Source organism: Callithrix jacchus, chromosome 1 (assembly GCF_049354715.1).
Source record: "Callithrix jacchus isolate 240 chromosome 1, calJac240_pri, whole genome shotgun sequence".
NCBI lineage: Eukaryota > Metazoa > Chordata > Mammalia > Primates > Cebidae > Callithrix > Callithrix jacchus.
In genome coordinates, this window is record NC_133502.1 from 137,464,922 (window position 1) to 137,480,200 (window position 15,279).

Here is a 15,279-nt window from a genome sequence, read left to right on the forward strand (position 1 = left end):
TGATGTTACTGAAAAACACTACAATAACAATGACCACAGCAAGAATCATGTTATTTCTCCTGTTATTGTAATTGTGAACTACAGTTGTGTGTTGTATAAATGGCAAAGTCAAAATATGGAAAAGAGCACAAGACTTTTCACTGAAGTCAAAGTATATGAGACACAATTCAAAGAAAATGATTTCTTTCACTGCATCTCATGCAATGCATGCAGATACCATGATCTATATTCCCATAAATGAGAGAATAAAAATAAATTTTAAAAGTAAAAGACAAAGATTTACATGTTAGAGTGAAAAATTCATTTCTTGTTTCAACTCATTGTTAATAAAAGACATTTTTTCAACTTACTTAGTCTTAAAAGGTGAAAAAGGACACATGCCCAGGTGTACTCAGGAAAAAATGAAACAAAATAAAAGACTAGAAAATGGGATGTAAGAAGATACATTCTTTCTTTTGATTCCTTTCATGTCAAAGGGTTGAAAGCTAGGAAGTTGTTGTTTGAAAATATATTTTGTAGTAGGAAATATCTTAGCTTGTTATAATGTGTAAGTCTTAGATTAGTGACAGTTCCATAACAATTGGGTGACAAATCCTCTTGATAATAAGATTCTCACTTTCTGTTTCTATGCAAACAATAATGGAGTCATCTCTAAATGTACTTGTCTCTTATAATGGTTTTGAAGACAAAAAGTATGAGACAAGTATATGAGCAGAGAATTAAAAACAATGTAAACTTTAGCTGATTTATTAATCTCTATTTTTTTTACATAATTTGAGATGGCCAAGTATATTTCTATATTACTAGACAACTGTATTTCTTCTAGTAATTTCTTTTTTTTACATCAGAAGGGTAATATGCGGATGTCATAAACTTTTTGAGGGAGGTACATCTCACACATGAATGTGAAAACCTAATCATCACACTTAGGAACTGCAAAAGGATCCTTTAATCATGGCTATTTATATATCTTTTTCATTAATTTAGAAGTGACCATCACATTGTAAATTTAAACTCAATGGAGCAAGGAAAGAAAGAACAGGTTAACTTTAAATAAGACAGAGAAGAAATATCAAGAACCTAACCATGTCAGTCATGGCTCCCGCCTGCTCACATCTTCATAGGCAGCTATCACAGGTTCATTGTCTGAGCACATGGTTGCCTCAACTAACATGAAGCAACCCAATCCCATCTGCCCTAACTACTTTTCTTGGAATTTCTCCATTTCTCTTGGGTTATATTGATAACTTATGACCCTGAGGATTTTTTTTCCACGCTTCTTACATAAACTAATGGTCTGTGTTGGTCTGGGAGGGAAATGAACTGTTGGGGCAATGTTTTGAAGTGGCACAACTGTTTCAAATGCTTCTGTAACAATGTCCAAGAAAGCCGATTTTTTTGTGATATCTCTCTTTTCCTTTAGTTTCAGAATCTGGACAGAAATTTCTGGATAATAGGAAGAGTCCTCAATATTATGTTTTATATAAAAAGCACATATTCACAAAAATAAAATGTTCCTAATTCCATACTAAAGATGAGAAACAAAAATATTCAAACTCCTATTGTATGCAATTATAGATTCTTCAAAGAACACTCAATGTGTCATAAATAGTCTAGGAAATATCTCATTTATCAATGAGAGAATGTAGACAGCATTTTATTTTTTAGATTATTTACAATTTTATTCCCAAAAAATACGGTCAAATAACACTCACCACATTTTTGGTAAGCTCTGTGTTATTGATTGAATGTTTATTTCCCTCCAAAATTCATATGTTGAAATCCTTACTCCAAGTTTTATTATATTGAGAGACAGGGTAAATTTAGGTCATGAGGGTGGGGTCCTCATGAATGGGATTAGTGCCTTCATATAAGAGACTCCAAGAAAACTTTCTCACTCTCTTTCCACCCTGTTAGAATACAATGAAAGGACAGCAGTCTGTAACCTGAAAGAGGGTTCTCAACAGAACCTCACTATGTTAGCACTGTGATCATTGGCTTCCAACCTCCAGCACTATGAGAAATCAATTTATATTGTTTATAAGCTACTCACTCTATGGTAATTTCTTATAGCAGCTCAAACTACGACACTTTACAAAAAATTTTTGCACTTTCTATTTGTTTTCATCCTCTACCTATCTTACACATGTGCATACTTTTGTTCCCAATTGAATTTAAAACATTATTTTGTAATTATTTTGCAGTTTCTTCTCAGTTAATAAAGTTCACTACACTTGATATTTTAATGGTATAAATAAAAAGCAGCTTCTGTATTCTAATAAATAATATTTTAAAATATTCAAAACAATATTTTCCTACTTAAAATTAGATTCTTAATATTTGACACTAAAACATATAATCATGCTAAACAAATATATTTTCAATAAAAAAAGTTGAAAAATGTATATAAGAACTATGATCTTTATATTTCTAAATCAGTAACAAAATTGGAACTAAGGTGCAATATAATATGCAACTGAATACATAAAGACATGCTTGAAATACTTTAAGTAAGATTGTTGTATTTAATCCTAACTTTAAAACAAAGCACCCATAGATATGTTTCCATTGCTATTATTGATTTTGTGAACTTGTTTACTTTGGAGAGGATTCTTTCAGCAGTTGGTAATGTACTCCTCTTGAGAAATGCTCTAGATAGGTTGCCTTAGGAAATTCTTAGTTTTATTGAATAATATGTCAGTGCCAGATATCTCTTATGGGAAACTTGACTTCTCTGGGAAATGTGTTCATTTGTGTGGCTTTTAGATAAATCAGTTTAGAAAATGGTGAGGATGCATTTCAGCTCTTTTTCATTGCTTTTGTAAAAAGTAATATGGGCACTGTCACAATTTTACTGGGAACTCTAGATGAATCAGAGTTGTAAAGGTTACTGAAAACACACTCTAAATTCCTTATAAATTATAGGAAGAAACACTGAAAACCAATAAAATGTTTAGCAAAATATAATATAAGATAATTTCTAAAAAATGCTAATATTAATGGGAGAGTGACTAGAATGAAAATGCAGGTTTTGAGTACCAATAAAGTGTTTCAATAATCTAGAAATATACTTATCTAACATCCATTCTTAGCTACATCCTCCCCAACAACATCAGAAACAAATACCCCAGCTCATCTCTCTGGGAGTAAAATGAGGGGACATGTGATTTTATAAACACTTAATAGAACACTTGAAATCTACCGCAAATAGACTATTGACAACATATAGTCAATGAAACAGGATTAGTACCAGATTAAAAAGAATCATACAATTAATCATAAAATTAACCATAAATAATTATGAATAGAATATTGAGAATAATAGTGATATATAAATTCCAACTTTGCCAAAGTTAATTGTTAGAAGACAGAAAGGGGCAAATTGCAACAATATAAAAAATCATCTAGAAAAATTCATCTATTTTTCCTAATATAATAAGTATTCCTAAGTAGAGAACAGAAATAAACTTCACAGTAGCTAAAAGCAGCAGTACAGACACTGGAAAAAAATATAGTAAAACAGAATCAAACTTCACTGAATGAAGTTTATAATTCAGATTTGGAATATTACATAATCTCTTTAATTCCAGGCTACCGATGTTTCTGCCAACACAGCATTTTCAAAAACTTTATTGGTCTCCTGTGTAATTCATGGGGTCCAAGCCATCACACAAGAGGATCTTCCAAAGGTCTTTTTTGGATAACTCATCTTTATTCCTGGCTTCTGCTCAGATGGTTGATTGAATCCATGAGTCACACACATAATCTTTTTAGTAAAAGTTTTCTAGCTAAACCCTTGCTGTTCTCCTTAGTGCATACTTTTTCATCTTGGCTATCTGGAGAGGTTGAGAATTGTCCAAATTATCAAGTTTTAGTTCTTTTTAATTAAAATTTCCTTCCTTAGTATCCCTCCCTCTCTCCCTTTCTTTTCTCTCTCTCTCTTTCTCTCTCCTTCCTTCCCTTTCTTTCTTTCCTTCCCTTTCTTTCTTTTTCTTTCTCTCTTTCTGTCTTTCCTTTTTTTCTTTCATCTTCCTTCTCCCTCTTTCTTTCATCTTTCCTCTCTCTCTTTATTTCTCTCTCTCTCTTCTCTCTCTGCATTTTATTATAAGCTGCAAGGAGGAAATAAGGTCATACCTTCCACAATTTGCTGGAAAACCTCCTCAGTTCAATATTCATGTTTTTGTTTACAGAATCTACTTTCCATCCAATGGTAGAACACAGTTGAAGCAAGTTTCCTCACACTTCATGATAAGGATCCCTTCCTTCCATCTTCCAATTCTGTGTTCTGCATTTCCATGTTAACTTTCACCAGAATCACCTATATCATTCATATTTTTTAGCAATTTCTTATTCATGATAATACATGTATTTTATAATAATAATAAAAAAATGAAAGCATTCTTTATCATTATTACTTACTTGAGCTATCATCACAATTGCCTTTTACAACCTATATTCATACCAATAATTTCAGCCATCTAGCTGTTTTCTATTTAGTGTCTCAGAAATATTTAGCTTCTATTTATTATATAATTCCAAAGCATTTTTAATATAAGAATCTCTGTACTTCCTGGTATCAAAATGGTTATCAGTCAGTGTTTTCTAAAGAAACAGACTATACATAACTATGTATGATTTATTTCAAAGAATTTATCTATGTCGTTTTGAGAGTCAACAGGTCTAGAATCTGAAAGGCATGATGGTAGACAGGTGAGTTGACACAGCAAACATCTGTCTCAAAAAAAATCATGGACATAATAAAGCTAAAATAAAACATGGAAAATTATTTTGGTAGAACACAAACTGCTATCTAGGCAGACTGCACGGAGTGTAAATTTTCTTTTTTTTTTTTTTTCTTTTTGAGATGAAGTCTTGCTCTGTAGCCCAGGCTGGAGTGCAGTGGCACAATTTCAGCTCATTGCAACTTCTACCTTCCAGGTTAAAGCCATTTTTCCACCTTAGCATCCCAAGTAGCTGGGATTATATGCACCCATCAGCATGCCTATTTTTAAAAAAAATATTGTTGTAGAGACAGGGTTTTACCGTGTTGGTCAGACTGCTCTCAAACTTCTGACCTTAGGTGATCTGCTTATCTCAGCCTCCTAAAGTGCTGGGATTATAGGCACGAGCCACTGTACCTGGCCAAAATAAATAAATAAATAAATAAAATAACTTTTTACAATAACTTATTGACAGCACAACAACTATTCAAAAACATTTGCCACTTTAATAAACAGAAAACCAAATTCTACCTTTTTGTCAGTTCAGTATCTCATACTGAAGCTCTTTTTGACATCTTATAAAGAAGCCCATCACACCCTAGTCTTCATGAAGGCAAATTCCCTTTCTCTAAAACATTTACAGCTTTTTATGTATCTATACATATTACTTACAGTAGAACTTCTCAATGTGGATCAAATTAAAACATTTGTTATGAAATTCAAATATATAAAGCTAATTTGCATATGCAAATAAGAAAAAAGTACCTCTTAATGTTTTAGCAGTCTTTTACTTAGAAATCACACAGGTATCTAATTAAGATCCATACATTAACTCAATGTAGTAACAGTCCAAGATTTTAAGAACATAAAGGTCTTAGAAGTTGCTAACAATGCAAATCATAATTATTGTTGAAGCAACCCAAGTGTTCATGGACAGACCAATGGATAAACAAAATGTAGTATATACATAAAATGGAATATTATTTATCTTTTAAAAGAAAGAAAATTATAATGCCTGCTATACAACATGAATGAACCTTGAGGACACTGTGTTAAGATAGAGAAGCCAGTCACAGAAGGACAAAAACTGAATGATTACATCAATATGAGGACCTTAGAATAGTCAAATTCATAGAGGTAAAAAGTGGAATGGTACTTACAATAGGCTGGGAAGAAAAGTAACTAAAGAGTTACTATTTAAGAGAGATACAGTTTCTCAAGATGAAAAGAGTTCTTGAGATGGATGGTAGGGATGGTTGCCTAACAATGTGAGTGTGTATTTAATGCCACTGAACTATAAAAATGATTAAGATGCTAAATTTTATGTTATATGTATTTTACCACTATTAAAAATGATTATAGATATAATAAAAACTATAAATATTGTTTAAATAAAACATTTGAAAATAACAATTCAATTTGGTCAAATAGAAATTTACATTTCTCATACTGTAGCAGCCTCATTGTCTGAGGTGATACCTGGAGGTTTTTTGTCTCACAGTCAAGAAAATTAATGAGTGTGGACACTAAGGGTGATGTTACAGCAAAATTTTAATAAGCAAAAGAGAAAAGATCTTCACAGTGGAGAGGGGGCCTGAAAGTAGATTAGCAGCTATGAACCTGAGTCTGAGGGTTTTTATGAACTGGAAGGAGAGGAGTGTGCTGCCTGGTCTATAGGCCATCTTGGTGAAAGCTCCACTTAGAAAGAGGTATGATAGTGTAAAGAACCAACTGGAGGCAGAAATGAAGGGTTGGCCCCAGACCTTGGCCTGGGACAAATCAGGGGCTGAAGTGATGAAGACTCAGCCTGCAGCCAATCACAGAAAGGTTGGCATATATAATGTAGGTGAAAAGTAAGAGACTAATGCATGTCCAAAAAAGGAGTGTAATTTGTTCATCTGGGTTTACAATATAGGTGTTTTCATTCAAAGACACAGAATATTTGTTATCTAGGGCCTGCAGTTTGATTTTCAGGCTGCTCTTTGCATGAAGGAGTTTTACCAAGGACCCACCTTAACTGCCTGCCTGACCAGTTTCTTACTTTCTCCTCTCTTAATACTCTTAAACATTTTATTCGATTAGAAACCAGGTTGAATTTAGGGAGACCATACATGAGCAGGAAAAAAGATCTATATGGACATCATACTCAACACTGATAAATCAAAGACATAACTGTTCTTATTAAAACAAAATTATTCTGTAGTCCTGTTTGCCAAAAATTTTCTAAATTATGTTGACTTAACTTCTTAAAATGTTTCTGAGTTAGTTTCTATTCTAATACATTGTAGTTTTGGTTTGTTTGTTTTCCACATTGAAAGTATTTACTTTCTTAGTTTGTGAGTTTTCCTGAAATTTCAGGAATATTTGATATGCTTATTAGCTCTAAGTCAATTACAATAGGCTTCCTTTAAGAGATTGTATTATCTAATTTGGTAATAATATTCAGAGCTAGCAAAATATAACACTCATAAAATGAAAGATAAAGACCCTTTTGATTTATAAACATTTAAACAAACAGATAAATCACAAAAAAAGAAAGCTTCTAGTTTCAAATTTAAAATTATAGTTATGATTTAAATATAAACACAGAAATACAAAACTTTCCAATCTAGATATTCTCTCACCAGAGGATATAACATTCCTCACTGATTTCAGATAAAAATAGACAAACATAAAAGCTAACAAATCAGTTACTCTTTCCTCTTTTACTCAAAAGACAGATCTTTATTATTCATTAATCCATTAACAGAGATTACCAAATGATCAAACCATATAACAAAAAAAAGCTCACCCCAGAAGTTATGTTACTACTCATAAAGGATCAAAATTAATTCCTTACTGTGCTATTGATAAATATGAGTATTTTTCTACAATGAGAAGGAATAAAGAGCTGACACATGATATAAGACTGATGTACCCTGAAAACATTACACTAACCAGTCACGAAAGACTACAGATTGGTTGATTACACTTATGTGAAATGTCCAGAATGCACAAATCTATAGACACAGAAAGTAGATTAGTGCTTGTCTAGGGCTGGGGATGGGGTGGAACTGGGAGTGACTGCTAAAGCATACAATATTGTTTCTTAAGGTGACATAAAAGTTTAAATTAGATTATGATTTGACTATAATTTATTACTAAATTTTATAATTAGATGTTTGTATAACACTATACATTACATAATTTTGAGATGTATACTTTAAATATGTGAATTTCATATACTGCAATTATATCTCAATTTAAAAAAAATGCACACAAACTACACTACTCAGTCTCTGTCCTGTTACTTTTAAAATACTCATTACATTTTATATATTTTGCTTAATAGATGTGTCATACTGCTAGAATAAACTCCACAGCAGAAATCTTTATGTGTTTATTATTTACTGCTTTATCCTCATTGCCTAGAAGACTGTATGGCATATTGAAGAGGACAATAATGTGTTAAATTAATGAACTAGTTTTAAAATTAAAACAAATTAAAATAATGTATAAAAATACCAAAAATCACCACCAAAAACAAATACTCAAGAATGAAAAGCTGGATTAAAACATACCAATCAAATCCAAGTGTAGAAAAATAAGCCATGATTTTATTGTAGAATAAAGTAGTAACTATAAATAAAAGTATCTAAATGGAAAGGATTCATGATATATGTATAATGTCACATAGTAATATTTACTACAAACACTTTAAATAGAATCATCACAAAATTAAATAAAAAAATTCAATAAAAAATGAAATTGGCTGAACAGATTCACTGATAACAGATTCCCAGCAGTTTAGAGGCCAATGCAGGATGATTGCTGGATCCTAGGAGGTCAAGACCAACCTGGGCAAGAGGGTGAGATCCTGTCTCTATGAAAAGTAAAAAAAAAAAAAAAAAAGATTCAGTCATGGTAGCATGTGTCTCTAGTCACACCTGCTGGGGAGGCTGATGCAGGACAATTATTTGAGCCTAGAAGGTCGAGGCTACAATGAGCCATGATTGCACCACTGCACTCCAGCCTGGTGACACAGCAAGACCCTGTTTATAAAAACAAAAATGAAATAAAATAGATACATGTATTATTAGCTACAAACATAGTGAGCCCAATTATCTGCTATAGCAATCTGAGAGAATAGCAATGCAATATTTACTTAAATGATACTATCAATAAGAAAATATTAACTCATTTTAAAGTTAATTAAATTAAAATGACAAATATACTCTTTAAGAAATTATTTTCTCAAAGTATGTATGCTTTTTAGCTTTAGAAACTTCAAAAATAGTAATAAAATATCCCCTCCTATTCATTTCATATGAAGTATTTGCAAGACACAGAAGTAAATTTCACACAATGTCTTTTAATCATGATAGCAAAAATCAGAATAAAATTTTCACTATTTTAGGAAAATTTTGACAAAGCTCTGAGATAGTCAGAGGCAGAAACAGAAGAGCACCTCGTCTATTCAACTCCAGTGTCTGTTCTATCTTCCAGTGTTGTTTGGTCTGTAGGACCAAAAGAGCAAAGTTGTCTGCAATAAAATAATTAGCAAACACAGGAAACTTGAAAATGGTCTACTATAAGACAGTTATTTTACCTAAAATTAGAAAGTTCAATACAATCGAAAACCTTAAAAATCCAATGTCCAATGTTTACTCAAAAAGCATAGAGGGCTATTAATGTTCTTTTTAGTAAGAAAAAGTTATTTTACTAAAAATGTATTTTAGCAACATAAAAAATAAGGGATGAAGAGTTTAAAAGAAAATCCTGAGTAGCCGGTCAGGAAGAGGGGGAAGATGGAGCTGTAGGAGCAACTCAGGATTGCAGCTCTCAGTGAAGGTGCAGAGGGTGAGTGCACTCTGCATTTCCAGATGGATCTTTGTTACCCACAGACCAGGAAATTCCCACGTGTAGGAGCGGCACGGGATGCCAGTGCAGCTGTTTTGGCTGGTGCAGCCATTTTGGCCAGTGCCGCAGCACAGCAGCACCCCACACAAAATGCACTGGTCTGGGTGCCCTGTTAAACTGGCAATTTGAGATTTGGGAGGGCAGATTAGCATATTCATCTGATTAAACGGGACTTGGACAGTGAGCCAGACCAGCAGATTCCCAGGAAGGTATGTTTGAGCTGGCGCAGTGGGTCGCTGCATGGGAAATCACACAGATCCCAGTGCCTTTTCAGCAGGTGACTGAAATACCTGGGAGAGAGTCAACCATTCAACTTATAAAAAAAAAAAAAAAAAGGATCTGAGGCTGGGAGCCAGGTGATCAGGCTTGGTAGGTCCCACCCCCACAGAAACAAACAAAGCAGCGATTGGAAATGCTCAGGGTTGAGATTTTTATGGTGGGCACAGCTGAACTCAGGACAGTGCAGCTCAGTGGGGGAGGGGCATCAACCATTACCAAGGCACTCCACCCCTACTGAGGTAATCTCCCATTGCTGATGCAGCCTGCCATTGCCAAGGCAACCTGCCATAAAAGAGAGAGTCCGCCAATACTGAGGTGAGCCATCATCACCATGGCAGTCCTAACCACACCCATATAAACAGGACTACAGGGAATTACACTCGGCAGCAGGGCAGAGCCCACGGCAACAGGGAAGAGACCATGAGAGCAGGGAAGAGCCCATGGCAACAGAGCGGAGCCCACGGAAGTGGGGTAGAGCCCACAGCAACAGGGAGGACCCCATAGCAGTAGGGCAGAGCCTCGGTAGGCGGATAGTGACTAGACTGCCTCCTAGCTGGGCAGGACAGTGCAACAGACACTCATAAAGAAAGCCCTAACTCCCCGAGACAGAGCATCCGAGGAAAATAAGAATTTATGCGTTCTGCTGCAGTAGACTCAAACGTACCTGCCTAGCAGCCCTGAATGAACAACAGAGCTCACAGCTCAGCACTTGAGCTTCTATAAAGTACAGACTGACTCCTCAAGTAGCTCCCTGACCCCTGTATATCCAAAGAGTCACATCACAAAGGACTGCTCAGACTGACATATGGCGGGCATCATTCTGGGACAAAGATAGCAGAAGAAGAAACAGGTAGCATCCCTCAGTGTTCTGCAGCTGCTACATGTGTACCCCAGACAAGCAGGGCCCGGAGTGGATCTCAGCAGTCTTACAGCAGAGGGGCTAGACTGTTAGAAGGAAAACTAAGAAACAGAAATACTTCATCATAAACAATCTGGGCATCCACTCAGAGACCCAATCGAAAAGTCAGCAACCACTCATACGACAGGTAAATAAATCAACAAAGATGGAAAGAAACCAGTGCAAAGAGGAGGAAAACACCTGAAACCAGAACACCTCACCTCCTAAAAAAGACCAAAACTCCTCATAAGCAAGGAAACAAAGCTGGACGGAGAATGAGTGTGACAAAATGACGGAATCAGATTTCAGAAGGTGGGTAATGAGAAACTTCCATGAGCTAAAAGAACATTTTCTAAATCAATGCAAAGAAACTAAGAACCTTGAAAAAAGATTTGAGGAAATGATAACAAGAATGGACAACTTAGAAAGGAATATGAATGAATTGAAGGAGCTGAAAAACACAATAAAAGAACTCCGCAAAGCATGCACAAGTTTCAACAGCCGAATTGTGCAAGCAGAAGAAAGGATATAAGAAGTCAAAAATCAACTCAATGAAATAAAATGAGAAGCCAAGATTAGAGAAAAAAAGCGCAAAAAGGAATGACCAAAGTCTCCAAGAAATGTGGGACTATGTGAAAAGACCTAATCTACATTTGATAGGAGTACCTGAATGTGACGAAGAGAATGAATCCAAGCTGGAAAATACTCTTCAGGATATTATCCAGGAAAATTTCCCCAACCTAGCAAGGCAGGCCAATATCCAAGTACAGGAAATACAGAGAACACCACAAAGATATTCCACAAGAAGAGCAACCCCAAGGGACATAATAATCAGATTCACCAAGGTTGAAATGAAGGAGAAAATACTAAGGGCAGCCAGAAAGAAAGGTAGGGTCACCCACAAAGGGAAGCACATCAGACTCACAGCAGATCTCTCAGGAGAAACTCTCCAAGCCAGAAGAGAGTCAGGGCCAACATTCAACATCCTAAAAGAAAAGAACTTTCAACCCGGAATTTCATATCCAGCCAAACTGAGCTTCATAAGTGAAGGAAAAATAAAATCCTATGCAAAAAAGAAAGTACTCAGAGATTTTGTCACCACCAGGCCTGCTTTACAAGAGCTCCTGAAAGAGGCACTATACATAGAAAGGAACAACCAGTACCAGCCATTCCAAAATCATACCAAATGCTAAAGAGCATCAACAAAATGAAGAATCTGCATCAACTAATGGGCAAAACAGCCAGCTAGCATCAAAATGGCAGTATCAAATTCACACATAACAATATTAACCCTAAATTTAAATGGACTAAATGCACCAATCAAAAGACGCACACTGGCAAATTGGATAAAAAGCCAAAACCCATTGGTATGCTGTATACAGGAAACCCATCTCACATGCAAGGACACACAAAGGTTCAAAATAAAGGGATGGAGGAAGATTTTCCAAGCAAATGAACAGCAAAAAGAAGCAGGAGTTGCAATTCTCATCTCTGATAAAATAGACTTAAAAGCAACAAAGTTCAAAAAAGACAAAGAAGGTCATTACATAAAGGTAAAAGAATTGATAAAACAAGAAGAGCTAATGATCCTAAATATATATGGACCCAATACAGGAGCACGCAGATATATAAGGCAAGTTCTTAATGACTTACAAAGAGACTAAGACTCCTACACAATAATAGTGGGAGACTTCAACACCCCACTGTCAATATTAGACAGATCAACCAGACAGAAAATCAACAAGGATATCCAGGGCTTGAACTCAGACCTGGAGCAAGCAAACCTGATAGACATTTACAGAACTCTCCACCCCAAATCCACAGAATATACATTCTTCTCAGCACCACATCACACCTACTCTAAAATTGACCACATAATTGGAAGTAAAGCACTCCTCAGCAAATGCAAAACAACTGAAATCATAACAAACAGCCTCTCAGACCATAGTGCAATAACGTTAGAACTCAGAATTCAGAAACTAACTCAGAACTGCACAACTTCATGGAAACTGAACAACTGGCTCTTGAATGTTGATTGGGTAAACAATGAAATAAAGGCAGACATAAAGAAGTTCTTTGAAACCAACGAGAATGAAGAAACAACATACCAGAATCTCTGAGACACATTTAAAGCAGTCTCTAGGGGAAAATATATAGCAATAAGTGCCCACATGAGAAGAGTGGCGAGATCCAAAATTGACACCCTATCATCAAAATTGAAAGAGCTAGAGGAGCAAGAAAACAAACAAACAAACAAACAAAAAAAAACCCAAAACCTAGCAGAAGACAAGAAATAGCTAAGATCAGAGCTGAACTGAAGGAGATAGAGATATGAAAAACTCTTCAAAAAATCAATAAATCCAAGAGCTGGTTTTTTGAAAAGTTTAACAAAATCGACCACTAGCCAGACTGATAAAAAAGAAAAGAGAGAACAACCAAATAGATTCAATAATAAACGATAAAGGGGAAATCACCACAGATTCCACAGAAATTCAAACCATCATCAGAGAATATTACAAACACCTCTATGCACATAAACTAGTAAACCTGGAAGAAATGGAAAATTTACTGGACAACTGTGTCCTCCCAAGCCTAAACCAGGAGGAAGCCAAAACTATGAATAGACCAATAACAAGGTCTGAAGTTGAGGCAGCAATTAAGAGCCTACCACACACAAAAAAGCCCAGGTCCAAATGGGTTCACAGCTGAATTCTACCAGACACACAAGGAGGAGCTGGTACCATTCCTTCTGAAACTATTTTAAATAATCCAAAAAGAGGGGATCCTTTCCAAATCATTTTATGAGACCAACATCATCCTGATACCAGAACCCAGCAGAGACTCAACAAGAAAAGATAACTTCAGGCCAATATCCATGTTGAACATAGATGCAATAATCTTCAATAAAATACTGGCAAGCCGATTGCAACAGCACAAAAAAGCTTATCCATCATGATCAAGTAGGATTCATCCCGGAGATGCAAGGCTGGTTCAACATTCGCAAGTCTATAAACGTAATTCACCACATAAACAGAACCAAAAACAAAAACCACATGATTATCTCATGTGATGCAGAGAAGGCCTTTGACAAAATTCAACAGCACTTTATGCTAAAATCCCTCAGTAAACTCAGTATTGATAGAACGTATCGCAAAATAATAAAAGCTATTTACAAGAAACCAACAGCCAATATCATACTGAATGGGCAAAAACTGGAAGCATTCCCTTTGAAATCCGGCACTAGACAAGGATGCCCTCTCATACCACTCCTATTCAATATAGTACTGGAAGTTCTAGCCAGAGCAATCAGGCAAGAACAAGAAATAAATTGTATTCAAATAGGAAAGGAGGAAGCCAAATTGTCTCTATTTGCAGATGACATGATAGTATATCTAGAAGACCCCATCGTCTCAGCCCCAAAACTCCTGAAACTGATAAGCAACTTCAGCAAAGTGTCAGGATATAAAATCAATGTGCAAAAATCACAAGCATTCCTATCACCAATAACAGACTTAAAGAGAGCCAAATCAAGAATGAACTGCCATTCACAATTGCTGCAATGAGAATAAAATACCTAGGAATACAACTTACAAGGAACGTAAGGGACCTCTTCAAGGAAAATTACAAAAGACTGCTCAACAAAATAAGAGAGGACACAAACAGACAGAGATACATTCCATGTTCATGATTAGGAAGAATCAATATCGTGAAAATAGCTATACTGCCAAAAGTAATTTACAGATTCAATGCTATCCCCATCAAGCTACCATTGACTTTCTTCACAGAACTGGAAAAAAACACCTTGAACTTCATATGGGACCAAAAGAGATCCCGCATAGCCAAGTCAATTCTAAGCAAAAAGAACACAGATGGAGGCATCACACTACCAGACTTCAAACTATACTACAAGGCTACAGTAATCAAAACAGCATGGTGCTGGTATCAAAACAGAGATATAGACCAATGGAACAGAACAGAGGCATGAGAGTCAACACAACATATCTACAACCATACAATCTTGGATAAACCTGACAAAAACAAGCAATGGGGAAAGGAATCCCTGTTTAATAAATGGGTGTTGGGAAAACTGGCTAGCCATGTGCAGAAAGCAGAAACTGGACCCCTTCCTGACACCTTACACTAAAATTAACTCCAAATGGATTAAAGACTTAAACATAAGACCTGGTACCATAAAAACCCTAGAAGAAAATCTAGGTAAAACCATTCAGGACATAGTAGTAGGCAAGGACTTCATGACCAAAACACAAAAAGCATTGGCAACAAAAGCCAAAATAGACAAATGGAACCTAATCAAACTCTACAGCTTCTGCACGGCAAAAGAAACAGTCACTAAAGTGAACTGGCAACCAACAGAATGGGAAAAAATGTTGCAGTTTACCCATCTGACAAAGGGCTGATATCCAGAATTTACAAAAAACTCAAACAGATTTACAAGAAAAAAACAAACAAGTTCATTCAGAA

At 35.4% G+C, this 15,279-nt stretch overlaps 1 non-coding gene across 1 annotated transcript; it reads right to left on the reverse strand.

Annotated features, from left to right (window-relative positions):
• Window positions 1–842: 842 nt before the first annotated feature.
• On the reverse strand, window positions 843–945 carry LOC118148490 (small nucleolar RNA U13). Its single transcript, XR_004735316.1, has one exon. It is a non-coding gene; the product is annotated as a small nucleolar RNA U13 (small nucleolar RNA).
• Between the last annotated feature and the right edge of the window lie 14,334 nt (window positions 946–15,279).